The sequence below is a fragment of the Odontomachus brunneus genome, unplaced genomic scaffold (assembly GCF_010583005.1).
Source record: "Odontomachus brunneus isolate Ranch 3 - 2012 unplaced genomic scaffold, Obru_v1 Obru_scaffold_076, whole genome shotgun sequence".
In the NCBI taxonomy this organism is placed as follows: Eukaryota; Metazoa; Arthropoda; class Insecta; order Hymenoptera; family Formicidae; genus Odontomachus; species Odontomachus brunneus.
This window is the reverse complement of record NW_022639526.1, coordinates 1429325-1448434: the sequence shown is the minus strand read 5'-3', so window position 1 is coordinate 1448434 and position 19110 is coordinate 1429325. Positions and strand designations below refer to the sequence as shown.

The 19110-nt window shown below is 39.1% G+C and overlaps 1 protein-coding gene and 1 long non-coding RNA gene across 2 annotated transcripts in view; one reads left to right on the top strand and one right to left on the bottom strand.

The window, feature by feature from the left end:
- Nucleotides 1-19110, bottom strand: part of LOC116847295 — a 106491-nt gene that overhangs the window by 43885 nt on the left and 43496 nt on the right. The gene's annotated exons all lie outside the window — the stretch shown is intronic.
- LOC116847291 (transcription factor SOX-2-like) overlaps nt 4850-19110 on the top strand; it is a 47131-nt gene continuing 32870 nt past the window's right edge. Inside the window, exons 1-2 of the mRNA XM_032822141.1 lie at nt 4850-5017; nt 5948-6059. The gene's annotated coding sequence lies outside the window, so the exon portion shown is untranslated. The remainder of the gene's footprint in view (nt 5018-5947; nt 6060-19110) is intronic.

The window sequence follows — 19110 nt, the reverse complement described above, 5'->3', positions numbered from 1 at the left end:
ATAGGATACAATGTCCTGCCATCCCGTAGAAGGTTCCTCGTACTCCCCCCTTGCCCCCTTCGCTCACGGCTTCCCCGCCCCTCTGTGAGTTATCCTGTGAGACATTTCGTCAGGACAATGCTATTTCTTTTTTTATCGACGCGGAGAAGTGTAACGGATCCCAACGAGAGGCGTTTTTCTCGCACCTCAATCGATTTCCGCGAAAGGGAGGTGAGGGGGGATGATATTATCAGAAAATATTATTTTTGCATAATCGATCAGGGACCGTGACATCTGGCGAATAAATTCAAAAACAACAAGTTGTCATTGGTAAAAGTGAGTCGTGCACGTGTCGAGTTACGATGCTTAAAAATGTCTGGGAAGGTCCGAATGAAGATGTAGTATCAGCGTGAGAAAAAAACATGAATTGCGTCGATACATTTGGACGAAATAAATCCTAGAAGAATTTTAAGCTGGCCTGATTTACTGTTGACTTCAGATGAAAAAATAATTGATTAAATGTGAAAATAACTGTCAAATGTGTATACATTTTGTGTGTATATGTAATGTGTGTATGCTAATTTTGCTTGATATAACAAAGAATTTAGAAAACCACAATTCCTTAAATCCTTTTCCAATATACAGTGAGAGAAAAAATATCTAAAAAATCAAAATTATTTATTCGGTAGCTACTAATAACATATTTACTTAAATCTAAGTTTTTTATTCAAATGGCATAAATAATTGCTCTCATGAGAAACTAAGGTTTTAAGAAAATATAAGTTTTTTTGTTTAAAAAATATTTTATATTGGTGTAAGTAAGTGTGCCACATTAGTATCCGTCGAATAAATATATTTATTTCTCAGATAGTTTTTCTCTATGTATAAAACTATGATTTACAGATTGTTTAAAATATCTGGAAATCGGAAAAACGTACCACTAAACTTCTTTCGGGACACTCATACTTTTCCTTCGCGCTTTCGGTTCGTGTGTAATCGTCTAATATTCCCTATAGTAACGCAAACATTACTCCAACAAGCGACCCTATCGCGACAGAGACCCGCGTCCGCGATTTGGACTTTGAAGAAAACGCCACTTACGGCTTAACACACTATTCGAGTGACTCTTTCGCGGACAAACGAAGGAACGAGCGAGCGAGAGGGAGGATCATCTGTCGAAGACATCGGCCTGCACCGTGCCGGCGGGACAGAAGACGGGAGGGAAAAGCCGCGAGAAATAAGGGTGTCGAAAGTCGCGGTGCGAGAGCCGGCTCCTCTTCGTCTTGCACGAATACGAGTATACAAGTGTCAGGAACACGTGTCACCGGGATGTTCGAGCACCACTTTAAAGATGTCACCGCGCCGAAATTGCTCCTCGATACACTCGCCTTATAAGCTCGATGCGGATATATCGAGAGATCCACTAATCGCTACGATAATCCAATACGAGAATTCAATGGCCGTCGCCCCTCGCGGACAAGTCGTATTTTATTAACACACCGTGCGCTGATTTCACCGAGATAATCCCGCGCGAATTTCTTTCGGTCGCCGTCCTATTCTCACCTCTAAATGTCATTCCGCGTTAATTATCTTATCGCTTGTGACATTAAACGTTCCGAGATAAAAACTCCCCCGTCATTCATTAGCGTGTGTCGTCTCTTAACGCTATTCATTCACGAACGACACGGCACGGTACATTAAAGCGCGAAGGCAAAATTTCTCGAGGCCGACGAGAAACTTGGCTATCTCGTCACCTCGCGATAGTCGCGGGATCAAAGTGACGATTTTCCCGCGTTACTGCGTGTCGCTCGTTATCGCGCGCAGAAAACACGCGTTTTCTCGCGTCGATCGGCGAGAAAAAATCATTGTTCGCCAGCAAACACAGGAGGGACCGAGTCCTCCTAACGTACCCGCCGCTTTCTTCCCAACTCGATTAGGACGCGAAAGACAAAGCGCGACGAGATCGGCGGATTTAAGTATCGGCGCAAACAACATTTTAATTTAAATCCCCGCGCGCGCCGCCATTGTGAAAATCGACGGCACGGATATGTAAATAGACCATCTCGACCACAGCGGATAATTATCCGTTTTTCCGGGCGAGATCTGTTTGTCGGGCACTTCTGCAACCCCAACTCTCCGCCGCATTTTCCCCTCCCGATTCACCCTTTCCCCTTACCCTCCTCCCTGACGTCTCCTCCTCTTCCACTTTATCTGAGTGGTGATCACTTTTATTCCGAGTCGGTACGGTGAGATTTCGTGATAGCATTGATTAAGATATCCAACGAAGTCGACGTCGTCGTCGCAGGCATCCATGATATCTTGATTTATTTTCCCTCGCGACGCCCCGCGTCGATTGTTCGGGGCCCTCTTCGCGGCTTCGACGCGAATTTGCATTCGGGATTGATGGAAGCCAAGAAGACGACGACGGGGGCCAAGAAGAAGGCAAAGAAGGCGACGACGACGACGACCCGCCGCCCTCGGCAACGACGCTGACGTAAATCGGCTAAGCTCGACGTTTAATTTACTCTCGACGGGAGTACATCAACGACGATTACTGCACGGATTGAGGATCCATCTCGACAGAGAGTACGATCCGCCCCGAACAATTCTCGTCGCCGAATCGGGGCCGATCTCGTTTGCAATCATGATACCTTCCGCGCGCGCTCCGTAAGAGACACGTAAACGTCATTGCGTGAGGTGCGCTTGTGAAAAGATGTCCCGGCAAATACCATTCTCAGCGTCGAGTAATCGTGTTTACCAGATTCACCCCGTAAACCAGCCCCGAACTTCGAGAAAAATTGCTCCGACGAATTGTTCCGATACACGGAGAAAAAATACTTGAAAATTTATTGGCGCGACATTTTATTTCACAGGAGTAAACTCTATTTACCCCACACAAAAATCAATGTTGTTTCACAGAAATCAATTTTATATCTCGCAAATAAATTTTCAAGTGTTTTTCCACTCAGTGTGCGGTTAGAAGTAACTACGAACAAGCAACGCGCTTTACTGCGATAAAATGCCAAACATTCCATCCGTTTAACGGGGTAAACTCAATGTTTAGAAATTTGTCGATAAAAATATTTCTCCTATTTGTTTTTTCTACTCTCGACAGACACTTCTCTGTGGCGGATACGTATAACGCAACATTCATTCCGGGTGCAAAATCGCGAAGGACATCATCATTCGCGATATCGTTCGCGCTATTCTTCCCTCGGTGTGATTTGGTTCGCGCGTGAAAAAAGGAAAAAAAACAGAGAGAAAACTATCCGCGCGAACTTTCACCGTGGCTGTCATTGCGATTCACCGACGAATCGCAAATTGGCAGTTTATCGTGCACGCGTGTATGCGTGTGAAATGGTATTCGCGGCGGAATCGGAAAGCGATTGAACGGATTCGCGGGCGTGCAAATCGTAAATCGATTAGCAAAAGAGTCGAATGTAAAAGCAAATTGGGAGGCTTGTTTACCCGGTTCACCAAACCGGATATTCCGCGGGGTATAACGGTGTAATGGCGTGTAACGAAAACAGCAGCGGTATTACCGGCGGAACACAATGTTTTCGCGCGCGGCGCTACGACTGCACATAGAGCGCTGCAACAATGCAAAAGCCGCGTCACGCTCGGGGATAGCAAATGTTCCCGAGGGAAAATTTCAAAAAATTCGCGCGTTAAATTAAAAGCCGTGTAATTTCAACAGCTGACCGCGAATGTTCCTCGCGTTCAAATTTTAGACAACTGTATGTAGCGAGAGCAATTACGTCACCGCGACACTTCTCGCCGATGAGCTCCACTTTCGTGTCTCCTTTCCTCGTTTTCCTCGTTTGCAAGCAATTTGGATTCGCGGTATCGGTCCGTTTTCGATTGTAGCGTACAATGTGGATGATAGAGGCTACATAATGTTCGACAAAGAGTCGAACATATTCGAGAAACAAGTTCGTGTTTATGCACGTTGCCGAGCGATTATCTCTGAAGGGACAATTCTCTTTTTGATTCTCTCCTGACAAAAAACGTATTCTTAAGTTCACCGTTTAAACCCAGGGGATCTTTCTTTTTCATTTTTCACTGAAGCCAAAGTCTCCAAAATGTCTCCAAATTCTCTTTATCCTTTCAAAGTATTTTCTTCGGCAGAAATGAAAATTGGAAAGTTTGTGTGTGTGTGTGTATGGATCACGCCAAATAGTAGTTTGTTCCCCGCACGAAATAATGGTTTCGCCCGGATTCCGATACGATAGACACGTGCGAATACATATAGAAATAGTGTCTCGAGAATAAAGCGAAATTAATGGAGATTCGATGACTAATTTTGTTCCTAAAGGAACCCATCGACATAACGACATGTTTCCCTGCACAGAAAAAATCTCACAGTAAATATTATTGCAGAAAATTCTGTAAATGAAAAACATCAACATACTTCCTAAATTTATTATCTTTATGTTTTATATGTGACACTTATATCTTATATAGGAACTCTATTATGTTACAAAATTTACTATGTTAACAAGATTTTGCTAACAATTCTCTACACCAGAAAACATAGTAAACTTGAGAAAAATTTATTTTGAAGAAAAATACTAATAGGCTCTGTAGATATAAAATCAAAATAAGAGAAAAAGGGCTTATATGAAAGCCAAACTTATTCTAATTCTAATCTTAAACTACTGATGTTTTTCTCACAGGTTTTAAATAAATAATAGCCACTTAAGATAGTACATATATGTAGAAATTGCGGGTGGGCATTATTTTATATATATGTTATAATATTATAATCACTTTATATTCGTATTGTGTCTAAGTCTAGTGCAATGCCTTGCGAGGGCGCCACAACGAAAAAGCAGTAGACTGAGAGTAGTAGACAATCGTCAGTCGAACAGTGTCGAACGTCTAGACGTCGGAAGTCGGACGTCTGGAGCTCTCTGATATAACCAGTGTTCATTTAATACTTTATATTACGCAAATATACACTTGTTCGTTCGTTACAAGCGGAGTTCCTTCCTTCGGCTCGTCTGAAGACCTCATATACCTCTCCGGTAGAGTAAAGGTACCAAAAGCGACATAATACTTTGTTTTTGGACGTTATGTCTTAATATAAAGCTCAAAATATAAATGTAAATATATATACATGTAGTTGAAAGTATCTCCTATCAGATAATATCACATTTTTACTGAAATTGTTTCTAGATTTAAAACAAAAAATATTTTCGTAAAACGCACGAAAATAGAGTTCAAAGAAAATGGGTATCAAAAGCGACATACCTATTGGAATTTATATAACATCGCATATATGATAATATTTAATAATAAATAGTTCATTTATGCGTTTAATGAATAATATTCATTTATTCAAAATATAATGTTACAAAAGGGAAATATAATTAAATAAATACATATCTTTTTCCATTTTTTTCATTTTCTCATATATTTTACATATGTTATATTTTTAAACTAAATAAAATTAAACTTTAAAATAAACAAATGTCACGTCACAAGGGAAGGTTATTAATCAAGTTATGTTAGTCACAGAGTATCGCATCTATCGCATACTGTAGGTATGTCATTTTAAGACACATTCTCATACAATTTTTCAAGTTATACAGTAAAAAAGTAAAAATATTCAAAAAATCTTTTTACAGAAGCTAAATGCATGTAGAACTTAATATTGAACAAAATAATAATTATCGCTATTTAATCTACGTAATTTGTCAATAAAAATCATAGAAGTAAAACTTGCGAATTTCTAAAACTCGATATTTGCTAATTTAGCATATAAAGGAACAAGAAATATGCCAAGTATGAATTTTTTATGACTTAACTGATAAAACGGATTACATTTATATTAGTTTCCATAAAATACAACACTTAATATATGAGATAGAGGTATGTCGCTTTAGGAGACCTATGTCGTTTTTAGCTACTTTCCTCTATCCTATCAGAAAAAGTGTGTGTTAACTAAATCTCGAATGTATCGAAGTGGGTGAAGCCTCTTTTCCGCAATGCTAATTGGCCGTCTCGACCGTCTCGATTGTCTCGATCCCGTCGCAGTTGAATTCGTACCACTTGCAGCTATTAGCCGCGGTGATCAGGTAAATCATATAAATTCGCATCATATAAATTTAATATTTATTGTAATCCCAGCAAACACAATGTTATATGTAACATACATGTTAGTTGTAATTTCTTATTCAACAAACATTATAACTGTTATATAATATACGTGTTATATAACAGTTACATTGTTGAATAAGAAATTACAACTAACATGTATGTTATATGTAACATTATGTTTGCTGGGAATATAATTTGTAAAAACGAGTATTGTAATATAAATTGTAAATGGTACAACGAAAAGGCTAAAGTGGCGCGCGCGAAGCGCGCGCTATGTGGTGTTCTAGTACACATATATAAAATGAATTATCCAAGAATTCGTTAAAATTTACAATATATATAGTTTTAAATATTATCTAATTATTGGTGCAATTAGAAATAGATTGACCATGCAAAAGCTGAGATAACAAAAGTCAAAGTTAGCACTTTTGACGTGTATCGCAGATACATAAATGGCTTCCGATAAAATATTTCTAATTCTGGTGATCAAACTACATTCAAGAATTTTATGAAAAACTACAGTAATATTCAAATGTACGGACATAATACAAAAATATCAAAATTTTTGACCATATAGTTTTAAAAATATCGACGTCTAAATGTTCCAATCTATTCTAAGTACGAAAAGTTGAGGTGTAAAGTATGGCAACAGTATATGTGTTAGTATACGTTCGTTGGGACACGTCACTGTTTATGTGTGTGTGTGTGTGTAGTAGGGACAGCCTCAACATTTGCACATGTAACCAAGGAGGAACTTTTGCTTTTTATTAAACTTTTAGAACTTTTTGTCGCGATACCTTAATCCGCAAATTATGACGTTATTATAAGATTTCTATTGACGAATTTTACTGGTATTCATACGAATTTCATGGTGTTCATTTTCTTCTCTATTGTCTTCCTTTGATTTCCCCTTTTGCTGCACCTAACTATACTGAAAAGGATATTTATTTCAACAAATTTAGCGGGACGGGACTTTGTGATCTGCTTTCAGATCTGAGACGAAGCAAAGAAAAGATGCCGAGGCAAAGAAAAGAAAAGAATGAAATCTATAGAAATCTAAAGAAACAAAAATGTTTCTCAATAGATATTGAAAATGTGTGATCGGTATTGATAACCAAAAAAATCAAAGAACCCGAAAGAAAATAAAGAAAATGATCGTGGGTACATCATGAAATGAATGTGAAGGACCTGTTACGCGTTTTCGTGCACGAAGAAAAATAATTTTGTTCTTTTAGCAAAATCGTCGTTATTACTGCATATTCGTAGTGACATAAAAAAAATGTAGTTACTAATTTTACAAATTATGCGTTATCAGAACAGAAGTAGTTTCGTTGCCAGGATAGAAAAAAATTTGTTGAGTATATTTGTCCTAAGAATCACATTAATTTGCTATTGATGCAAAATAATATATTCTTAGCAAATTTATTTGCTATCGGAGCAAAACTGCAACTTATATAAATCCATCATGGTTCTTATAGCAAAATAATTTATAGCAAAAATTCAGCAAATTATATCCAGCAAATGATTATGATAGTGATTAGTACTCTTAGCAAATCTCTTTGCTGTCCATATAATAACGAAAAGATTTTGTTAGACCAGAAGAAAATTTGCTAGGTCAGCAAATTATTTTTCTCCGTGTGGTTAATATCTAGCTGACAGCTAAACAGGTGCATGCTGCAATTTGCGACATCAAATTTGCAGCATTTTCACGACACTACAGCATATATGCCCGCATCCTAGAAGAGATTTTGTCGCGAGGAACAACTGTCGAAAGGACAGCGGGTTAATAGCGTCGTAAATAAATTCGCACACGGCATTTTTTCAGAGAGGACAATTTACGAGACCGTTTAGCGACGAGCAGCTATGATGCCTAAAGCGACATACTGATATTCTAATAACAGCCTGGCACCGTTGGAGATTGGCTGACGGAAAGAACTTCTTTATCGTCCGGGATCCTTCGTTGGGGATAACAGCGTTATTGGCTCCGGCGAACTATTGAGACGACAGGAGTTAACGAGTCAATCGCGATTCCTTCGACAGCGCTGCGAAACGCCTACCGATAAATAATGCTTTATTACTTAACGCTACCAATAGTTCGCTCCTGCGGGCATATTAAATTAAATCGACGATATCGAAAGCCATTCCGACCGCCACGCCTCGATTGTCCGCGACATTGCCCGGTAAAGGCCAATTCGCACGACCCTGTTCCACCGTTTGCCACACATTTATTTGTTCTCAGGCAAATGTAATTTTGTGAGAAAGGTGCACACGACTCATACGTAATTTTTTTAACGTTATATTTTTATATTATATTTTGAAGAACACCCGCCTGAAAATTTGAGAAAAATTTCAGCTTGAAAAATTTAGTTTTCAAAAATTCAAAACTTAAAATTTTCAGTTTAAAAATTTAATTTCACTCAATTCCTGATGTTGATCTTAATTGATTTTGAAAAACGAAAAGTAAACTGTAATTCCACTGTGCAGTGTCTCCGATCACAACGTAGTTTTGGTAACGGCAAGCAGCGCGTCGCGAAGAAGCATCTCGCAAAAGAGCGTCACGTAATCCAAAGCTTAATATGCGAGGATCGCGAGCTCGGCCAGCTAATAAATCGACCAGAATTACGCCCAGACCGTAACTGATTCGGATGTTAATGCCGAGGGTGCGACCTAATATATAGTCGATGGTAATAATAAGCGTCGCCGACGTGGGTTTCGATGTCAATGGCATCAATTTTTCTCGCGGACGAGGAGCATTCGATTGTCAGCGAGTCGCTTTGAATTTCATAAGCGGCAGGCTGTTACATTAACGGACGACGGTGACATCTGAATGTACTTTTCGCCTTTGGCAGTCATTTATTTAAACGGTTAACGCGCGGCTAGAATCGCAATTGTCAACGGCACGAGTCTGTATATGCGTATCACATGATTCTACCGTAAAATATAAATTTCTTAAGAAAATCTAGAGTTCTCCTAGCCGAAATTCTCTCGTAAAAAGCAGCTATTTTCAATTCACATTCATATTTGCTCGGAAGTATTATGCTTTTCTTAAACTATAGACGCAAAGATGACAAAGTCTATGAAACTACGCTGCTCTCCGAAAGTCCAGTGATTAAACCTCCGAAAATACCGCGAAAATACCGCGAAAATACCGCGAATGATTCACCATGATTTTGCAAAATTAATTAAACTCGTGACCAGTAGTTAGGTATCCAACGATACGATATGATAACAATGAAACTCGTGATAAGCAACATAAACGCGAGCGTGTATCTTCATCTGGCGTTCAGAAATATTTTCAGATAGAAGCCAAACCACAATTGGTGTAACGCGTTTTCCGCAAGTCCCGACTTACCCGACAACGGCGATGCGCGACGGAACAAATGGGCCCCGTGGCAAAATCAGCGAGAAATTGGCGCGGTACAAGCGATTTGACGCCGTCTATTCGGCCGATTGGCGCGGCGTATGCCATTTCGACGTAGCGCTCTCACACGGAGCCCGGGTCCACTGTCATGCAAAACCGCGACACGAATCTCGAATCCCGATACGACTGCCATTCGCACCGGCGTTCAAACGCGAGGGGAGCGTCGCGAGGGGTCCGGATTCGAGAAACCGAATCGAGTCGAATCGATGTTTCCACCCGGCGCGATGCGACGCGGTTCTGTCGCGCCGATGTAAACGCAACGACGATATTTCCTCTTTTTTCTCCCTCTCTCTCTCTCTTCCACTCTTACGCGACCAGTCGTAATGTTTAAGCAGTCCATCGGATTTCCAAGTCTTTTCCGAATGGAATCGGCCACGGCAAACAAATAATTAATCGGCTTAAATTTAACGGGAGGGGATCGTGGACGCGTTCTATTTACCACAACTTCGTTGAACGGCGGTATTTCTAAAGTGTTTGTGTCGACGATTACGTTTAATTTTATATATTATCGCAGATAAATCTCCCGTCGTAATTTCACAAATTTTATTTCATTCGCGAGCACTGATTACATCGGTTCTTGAAATTTTTAACCGTTGGTTTAATCTCTGTCTTTGTTGATTGGGTATCTAAAGACACGATGTGTTAATAATAAGATTCGCGATAATCAACGTGATTACAGGTGCAACTTCCATCCAGCATACGTTCAAAAACAACATTGAAGTAGCCAATTATTTTGAGAGAATCTCTGATATCTATTCGAAGAAAAAAACCTTGTTTTCAACAAATACGGATTTAAACCATTAAAGTATTGAAAATGATGTGCTGGAGTACGGATTGGACATACATATTATAACACTTAATCCGTTTAGTTATACTTCAAAGACAATAACGTAATTATTGGGACTCTCAAATTTCAACTCTCGAATTTGCTTTCTAGATGACTAGATTTGAATTTTCCATTTGCCTCTCTCGCACACGTGTGTCATGCACTTGCTGATAAAACTCCAGGAGGATGTTCCGCGTAGGGAATCCTTTGACATCCGAGAGTTTCGGGCATATGGAGAGGCGGGTAACACGCAGACTTATAGATTCACGATAAAAGATCCATATGAATAATTTTTAATCGGCCGTTAACGTTCCCCGCTACACGTAATTCGATACACGCGCTGGCAGGTCAATTGTGTGCTCGAGTCGGTTACGACATGTCGACCTACTTGGCAGGAAGACTCGTGACTCACAAACTATAAGAGTTTCTTTCAAGAGTTTGTGAGTTTCTTTCAATAAGTCATGATACCGCGAGAATAAAAAAAAGAGGACTTGAAGTATGAAAAATTATCCCGCATAGAAGTTTATTAGTACTTTCCTAAATATAGGTTAGATTCCAATTAGAATGCTCAACTTTGCCCCAATCAAAAAATTCCGGTTTCATATTTACATACCTGGTATACTTAGAATGGAGTAAATACTCAAAGTATTTCATATATTTTGCTTAGTTTTAGTTTAAAATATAGCCCAGAAAAAATCTTTGAGAAAACATTAAGGATAACCTAGGTAGGATTTATCTGGGTTTCCCACTTAGATTCGCGTATTTAAAACACTTCTGATCAGAACCTGCATAGATTCTTTATCTAAAACCTATAATGATTGTAACAAATTAAGTCTCAATTAGATTCTATTTTCTATAGGGGGAAGGATATAGATTCAAATTGAATATAAATTTTGTAGCAATTTAATATCGCATTCTGAATATTTTTTCAGTCGATATCCTTTTTACGATCAAACATTTCAAACGACTACTGTAGAAAAAAAGTTTTCATTAACAAAATTAATATAACATATAAATAGAAGTCGAAAACAAGTCGATTATTTAAAAAACCGAATAAGCTACCAAGATCAAGATCAGCTTTTACAAAAATAATTGTCGCGAAGAACGAGAAAAGAAGAGAATGAATGAGCAAGCAAGCGAAAGAAAGAAAAAAAAAAGAGAGGAAGGACGAGTGAGAAAGAGAGTCCGAAAGAACATTCCGAAAGGTCAGGTCAAAGTCATCTCAAAATCATCGGATCATTTCACACGTGTAATGTATCAATGGTCGTTTCCGGAAAATTCAACTACAAAAGAAGTAAATTCTTAGTGAAAGAAATTCGTAGGCAGAAGATGAGAAGATACATATGTAGCAACAGGTAACAAATTTAGCGAAATTCCTATAATAAACGTTATAAAGGAGCCGCCACTGTGCTCTTTTCTACATTCGTGGCCTTTGTTCGGAATTGAGGATTTTTTCAACAAGTTTTCTGTACAATAAAATTTATTAACAAAACATGTACATTACTAGGGACCTATTACGATTATTACCAAACTAAAGCCTATTTTAATCATAAGCGTCCCAAAATTCATACTGTTTCGTTTACGTTAAAATAAAAAAATATCAAGATAAAATACTATTGCTAGATTTGTTGCTTGTTGATTAAAGCACATACATACACACACACACACACATACCCATATGTGACATATGCATTTATGACAAATAAGTGCAATTTAAGTACTTTACTATTGTAACAAAATTATCGCGTTAAGAGAAAGAAATTGCTTTTCGTGATAAAATCCACCATGAAAAACTTTACAGTACATTACAAGAAAATGTTTCAATGTTTGTTCTAATCAACTCTAAGCAAGAGATCCTCCCACAGAATTTGACTTTTCTCTATTTGTAAAAAAGAAAAAAAAACAAACAAGTTTCATTTTCTCAACAAAGAGAAGAAATGTTGCTATATTTTTGGTAATATCCTCCTTTTTCATGTCAGTTCTTTCAAACTGTCAAATCATCCTCCCTCCTCGAACCAAACAAAAGATACTCACTTGAAAAGCCATCATTTTTACAATAGCATCATTCATAGCGCAAAGCGCTTGAAAGGAAAATTTACGAGTCGTTTTAACTTTTAAGTTGACCGACGAAGATTCCTCGCGACGAAAGGAGCGGAAGAACGGCGTCCAGCGGTCTGCAGAGATCGATATTCTGGAATGTGCGTAGGAGTTTAGATTTTGAAGCTATTAAATCTCACCCGATGTATCTCGGTAGCGCGATACCCTCAATGAAACCCGACACCTTCTCTCGCCCCAGGCGTAGAGCAGGTAGATCGGAGTAGATGAAGAGAAGAAAGAGACACATACAATGGTGTATATATACGCAAAGGCATCTCTCCTCACCCACACACACATTAGCAGGTGTTAAACCAAATCTACAGCGGGCTAACACGCGCAGGACACGAGACTCACCAGCATGTATTGAATGTTTCCTTCGATGTATGTGTGTATATATGTGAAATTTATTAATTCTATATTAAACATTAGATTTTCGTCATAATGATTGGGGGACTCTCTCTCTCTCTCTCCCCTTCTCTCCCCCCTTTCCCCCTCTCTCTCTCAGTGGTTTCCGCGTGACTATGAAAAACTGCCATGGCCTAAAGCCATGGGGATATATCAAAAGATTCACAGGCTTCTGAATTCACGCATGATTAGATTCCCAGATCGTTAGAACTGTTAGAATTCATCGGTCGGTCCACAGATTATTGTTCGCTTTGCGCTACAACACGTTCTCACATGCATATTCGCCAATCTCGGAATAAGGATAACATCGACGCAAATCTACCGGGCGATCTAGTCTGACTTAAATCCCCCGGAAATAAACGGATTACACCGATCGAATCGCATCTGTCGAGGAATAAAAAAAAAGGTAAAAAACCATGGACGCGCTCGGGAAACGCCTCGTTCGGTCGCATTTATATGGCCGCGACAGTGGGCGGCTCTCGTATGCTTGCAACAATGCGATCGGATTATCCACCATCCTGTATATGGATCGCTTACACGATATATACAGGGTGATTCGTAACTACGCGCTCGTAAGTCGCGTCGGAAACAAAAAGCGAAGCGCTCGACGTTCACGGTGTCACAATTCGCGGCGTGTAAAACGCGCTATGAAATGTAAAGGTAACAAATCCACAAAGTGAATGATGGGTAAAACGCGAAATAAAAAGCGAAACAAAGTGCATTCGTTTGATTGCAAGTTTCAACATCGGTTTAAACTTACAAAGGGATGTGCCATAAGAGGGATGCTTTGTTTCGCGTAGTAAGTTAAAATATCTGACGATAATGCTTGATCGACGGTGTGCATCTACTTCGAAAATTTCCGACCCTCATACCCTCATTTCCGACCCACCCTGTATGCGCCTACGCGAGTACACACAACTTTAAATCGTCCACGAGGGCGAGCCCGCTCTACAAAAGGGAAGTTATTCTCTGATAGATCTCGTATCTGTCTCGATCCTTGCGGAAAAACGTGCAACGACCCGGCAAAGTCCTCTCTTTTGCTCTTTGTGGCTCTTTGTGGTCGCCGCCCGGATTTTGCTCCTGTGCACTCGTAATCTTATTTACCAGGATCCGCGGAGATCCCGACGTATCATGCTCCATGGGAACGCTAATTTCATCGCGATGGCAATTCGAAAACTCACTAAGGCTTCAAACTGTGTTGCTCAAAGTTTCCCGCGCGCGATATATGACTCTTACAAATTTTTCCAGTGTTAATCAAATTATAATTTCTTAATAAAAATTACAAAATGCTCCCTTGAAAAAATATACATTTACATCAAAAACATAAAATTATAACAATAAAAATGTATCCTTCAATTGATCTAAACCAACTGCTCTTCAGTGTAAAATATTAATTTAAAGATGATTAAAACAGAATTTAAAGTTCAGTGATAATTCGACGGGACGAAGAAATCATCCTCTACGATTCAATTCTCTTTCTGAGAAGAAATCAAAGACTAATCGTGCAGTTTTCACCGGTTTACTCGCCGTCAAATGACACGCGCGATTTTCGACAGCTTTCAAGTGCGAGTACGAAATGTACTCCATTCGCAAAGAATAAAGTTAAACTCGCCCTCGGCAAAATTAGTGAGAGTGCTAGTATCGACAGCTCTGCGACAGACGTCTCTCTTGTCATGATCGCTCGGTCTTCCTCTTTCTCCCCAGTAAATACTCGAGAGGAGTCTGCTCACCCCTCAGCATCTGCGGCATCGAATTACGATAGCCGGACGATAACCCTGTTCCTGGGAATAAAAGCCAAGACAACGTATATCCACGCCCGGCCTTTTTCCAAGCAATCCTCCTAATCTGGAAGATGGTTCGATAACGTCAGTCAATTGGCGATCGACTGACTCGGACTGACTCCCCTTCATTCCTCCGGCCTCCTTTTGTGGGAAAATGTACCGGACAATTGTATACGAGACGGCCGGTCCATTGTGCCCCGCTAAATGATAGTCTCTAGACTTCTCGGATTGCATTTCGCGTGTCGGTGACTCGACTTCCTTTATTCGATCGTAAGATATTCCGCGATTCTGAGAGAGGAGCTTTTCGCGCATCTGCCAGTGAATGCTGTTACATTTTAGCACCTCCGGCGTTTTGTACAAAAGGAAATTGTAATCTAAGCTTTCTTTCTTCTCTCTTGTTCTGACTGATTTTTTCAACATCTGATACGCGAGAAATATTTCTGTCATTTCTGATTATACGCTACATGTTGAACAATAATTTTGCTGACACAATAAATTGTTTTAAGGAATCTTCTAACGAAAGATTTTTATTCTCTATAAATAAATATAAAAATAAGCTCATAAATCGAATCTCTCTGTTTGATACATTGAGCACTACACGTCATGTTTATGTGTCACGATTTTATTTGTGGAGAAAATTTTATAGTAAAATTTACGTTAAAAAATATTCTTTATATCTTTCATGAAACCGAACTATATCGACATGCAGTATGAATTACCACAAAAATAATAAATCTGACAAGCCATCGAGTATCAAGAAACATATCACTAACAAGTAAAACTAACCAAAGATTATACTCCGATTTCTTTCTAATTTGGCATAAATGTAGAAGTATAAAAAATATTTAGGTCATATTTATTCATTTTGGCCCACTTTGTGTTTCGCGGACAGTTTATAGCATTTTAATGTTCTCGCTCCTATCATCAACAAGTGCAACAAAAATGCATAAGAAATAAAATTGAATACAAAATACAAGCGTTTTTGGTTATTGATTATGAATATGAGGTCAAATGTGTAAAATTATTTGTATAAATAATAAAATGTTTAAACAAAACATGTAAAACGTTTAAAACAATTATTTTTACAAATAATTTCTCGATTTGGCCGAGATTAAAACTATTTTTTGACTAATTTAGCATAGATTTGAAATTTTCGGTTGCAATCTCGGTTAAAGAAATTTTGAATGATTCGTGTCTCAGCTATGCTGATTTTGTTAAAATTTTAATTAAAATTGTCAGATTTCTCGGTTTGGCCGAGATTCAAACCATTTTCGACTAATTTAGCACAGAGTTGAAATATTTCGGTTGGAATCTCGGCTAAAGAAGAATGTTTCAGCTATGCCAATTTTGTTAAAATTATTTAACTATATCTTGCATTCAATTTTATTTCTTATGCATTTTTGTTGCACTTGTTGATGATTGGAGTGAGAACATTAAAAAGCTATAAACTACTTGTGAAACTCAAAGTGAGCCAAAATGAAAAAATATGATCTAAATATTTTTTGTACTTCTATATTTGTGCCAAATTAGAAAGAAATTAAAATATACTTTTTAGATAGATTTACTTGTAAGATTGTAAACCACTTGTATGATTGTAGACCTGATTGTAAAAATTATATCGTCTCGATAAAATAACTTGCTACATAATTCAGATTGTACAGTTCGTGTTCGTGTTGCCTAAAGAATATGACAATGACTCAACTATGTATAAATTGATTTTTGTTGAGATCAGCTTAATTTCTAGCGCACAAAAAAAAATTATAATAATTTAACTACAGTATTTTCTCCGTATGACTATAGAAGTGATTTCACGGAATATTCAAAATATCAAATGAAAAAGAAGGTATTGTTAACGTAACGCAACGAGAATTTGGTGGAACTCGCACGAAAATTCAACGTGGCGATCAACGTGTCTTAAAATTACACGTTGTAATACACCTGGATAAATAAAATCACCGTGTATCACAAATTATACCTAATTAATCCGTTACAATAGCCCTCTACGAGTGCATTACTGATTACCAAAGATAAACCGAAGATGAAGAAGGTAAACGACGCGTGTCAGCTTAGCGGGATGTCGCGGCACCGTGAAGAGCTCAACTTCTCAACGGGAGGGAGGCTCAAATCGAAAAACGCAAGGATTCATCCGCGAGTGCCGCGGCTCCTCCTTGCAAGCTGCGATTTATTTGCCCAGGCTAAAAGCTTGGAGAGTTTTCCCGCCGCCTATTGCGCGCTGGGAATGCCAACCGGCGATGCATTCTGTGTTCGCGTCCTCTCGCATTCTCATCTATCAATTCCACGAAAGGGTGTTGCTGGGGGGTCGCACGTGAGAAGACGTCGCGCCGGTGCGTTCGCGCGTTTCGCCGACGTCATTGTGCCTGTGTCGCACCCTGTGTCGCCGGAGGCGATTCTCTGCGGTTTGCGCGCCACAGTCTGCTTCACGTGTGTCGACATGTTACGCGGTCGCGAGAGCCGGCAATTTCGCATACGCACGTTTTACAAAAGAAAAATAAGAGAAATCTAACAATTACTCGGAATCTTCGGAAGCCCGCAAAAGCTCACACTCGGTGGCAGACAAAAACGATCAAACGAAATCGGCTGGGTGAAAATCCGGACGGTTGCGTTGGATCCTACGCGCACCGTTGCGCGTTAAAGGGAAGCATTATCCTCGCAGGTGTATTCTCGTGCATTCACAATGGGCAGACACGCGCGAACGTAGGCCGAGAAAGAAATCCCGGATAAGCCGAATTCGAGGTTCGCGCGGGATCAGGGTCCCTCCTGCGCTCTCCGTACCGGTCAGCTACTGGTCACCGGACACGTGTACCGACATACACACACATACATATACGTGCAACGAGATACGTGTCTCTATATGTTGCGGCGCGGCCCTACCAAGGAAGGGTCCGTCCGTCTCAATTCCTCCGCGAAATTAAGCCTATTTCCGCCGGAAGCTCCTTTCACAGAATACCCGATCTCCCATCTATCCGATGCTTATTCGTTCTTACAATTTCCTTTTTTGTGCCGTATCAGCTCTAAATTTGATTACTCTAGACACGGGACGCATGCATGCTCGATTCTGTCCTCACGTTTTCTTCTTTCCTCTTTTCGTCGCGAGAAAAGAAGATATTTTTCGTCATTGATAAAATATATGTCCCTACTGTATTCTCGATGTCGTTTAAATATGTTGTAACAACGGACAATGTCTCTTGGAGTAATGATCAATTAGAGGACCCATCGGCCAACGAGCACGAGCGCACCATTCTCTTCCGGTGCATCGATTCGCTTTGGAAGCGCGATACTTATTTAGCCGCGGGATGATGTCGGTGCGTTCAACGAACAATCGCGTGGAGCAGGATCCTTTTGTAGGTGCAAATTCGCATGTAAGTAAATGGTAGGACGGATCCTGCCCCGTCCATGGGACGCTTTTAAAGGGCTTACCACGAGCATTAGCCGGGCATTAGTAGTACCTCGCTCCCTTCCCTCCCTCTCTCTCCCTCTGACCTCTATTTGGTTTTGTTCCATCGCGATACGTACACGCCGCCGGTTCTGGGATTTGTCACTGCGCTATTATTAATTATTTGCGGTTCGCTCGACCAGGACACAAGTCCAGCACACCTGTAGGCCACGAACCAATGAACGATTCGCTGCATCGCACCCCGGCGCTGCAGCAACAATCATTCCGGTTTGTACCGCAGAGCCAAGTTGCCGTGCGGCAATTCATACATTGTGATATCATTGCAAAATAAATTTTTCAACGTTGATAATGCTATCCACCAATATAGGGATTTCAATTTGGATTCCGTAGGGTAAACTCGGATATAATGGCTATAGACTGTAATTTCTCTAATAATTGCAAAACATTGCGTTTGTGTAATCAATCACAAAGATAATCGATATTTATCGTAATGTATGTACGTATATTTTTCAAAATAGCAAGATTATGAATATTATACTATATTTTTATTTTCGACTTGTAAAATTTCTTATGTATCTACTAAAACTTGCTGTAACGTCGAATAAATTACAATTAAGCTATCGCAATCAACGTTAGATACATAAAGTAGGTATGTAAATTGTAATATAACATGCAATTTTATTTCCACTATTTGTTTATAAGTACTATCATAACCGTCTTTCACTCACATTTTGGGCAAGATGGCCCACTATCATTCTAACATTTATGAAACAAAAGTCATTATATTTCAAAAATTACTTTCAATATTACAGTAATTAAATCTTATGTGCAATATGTTTTGATAAAAAATTGGATTTAAAATTTAAATTTTGTAATAGAGATTTCTATTTTATATGTATGTTATATTTTTTATAAATAATATATATTAAATATCCTATACTAAAAATGAATATGTCAAATTATGTTTTTATAAAATATTATTTTATAAAATAATAGGTACAGAATCTTGAACATAAAATATGTATGGGTCATCTATTCCTTATAGCCATTTTGTCTTAAACATTTAGGTAAGATGACCAATGCT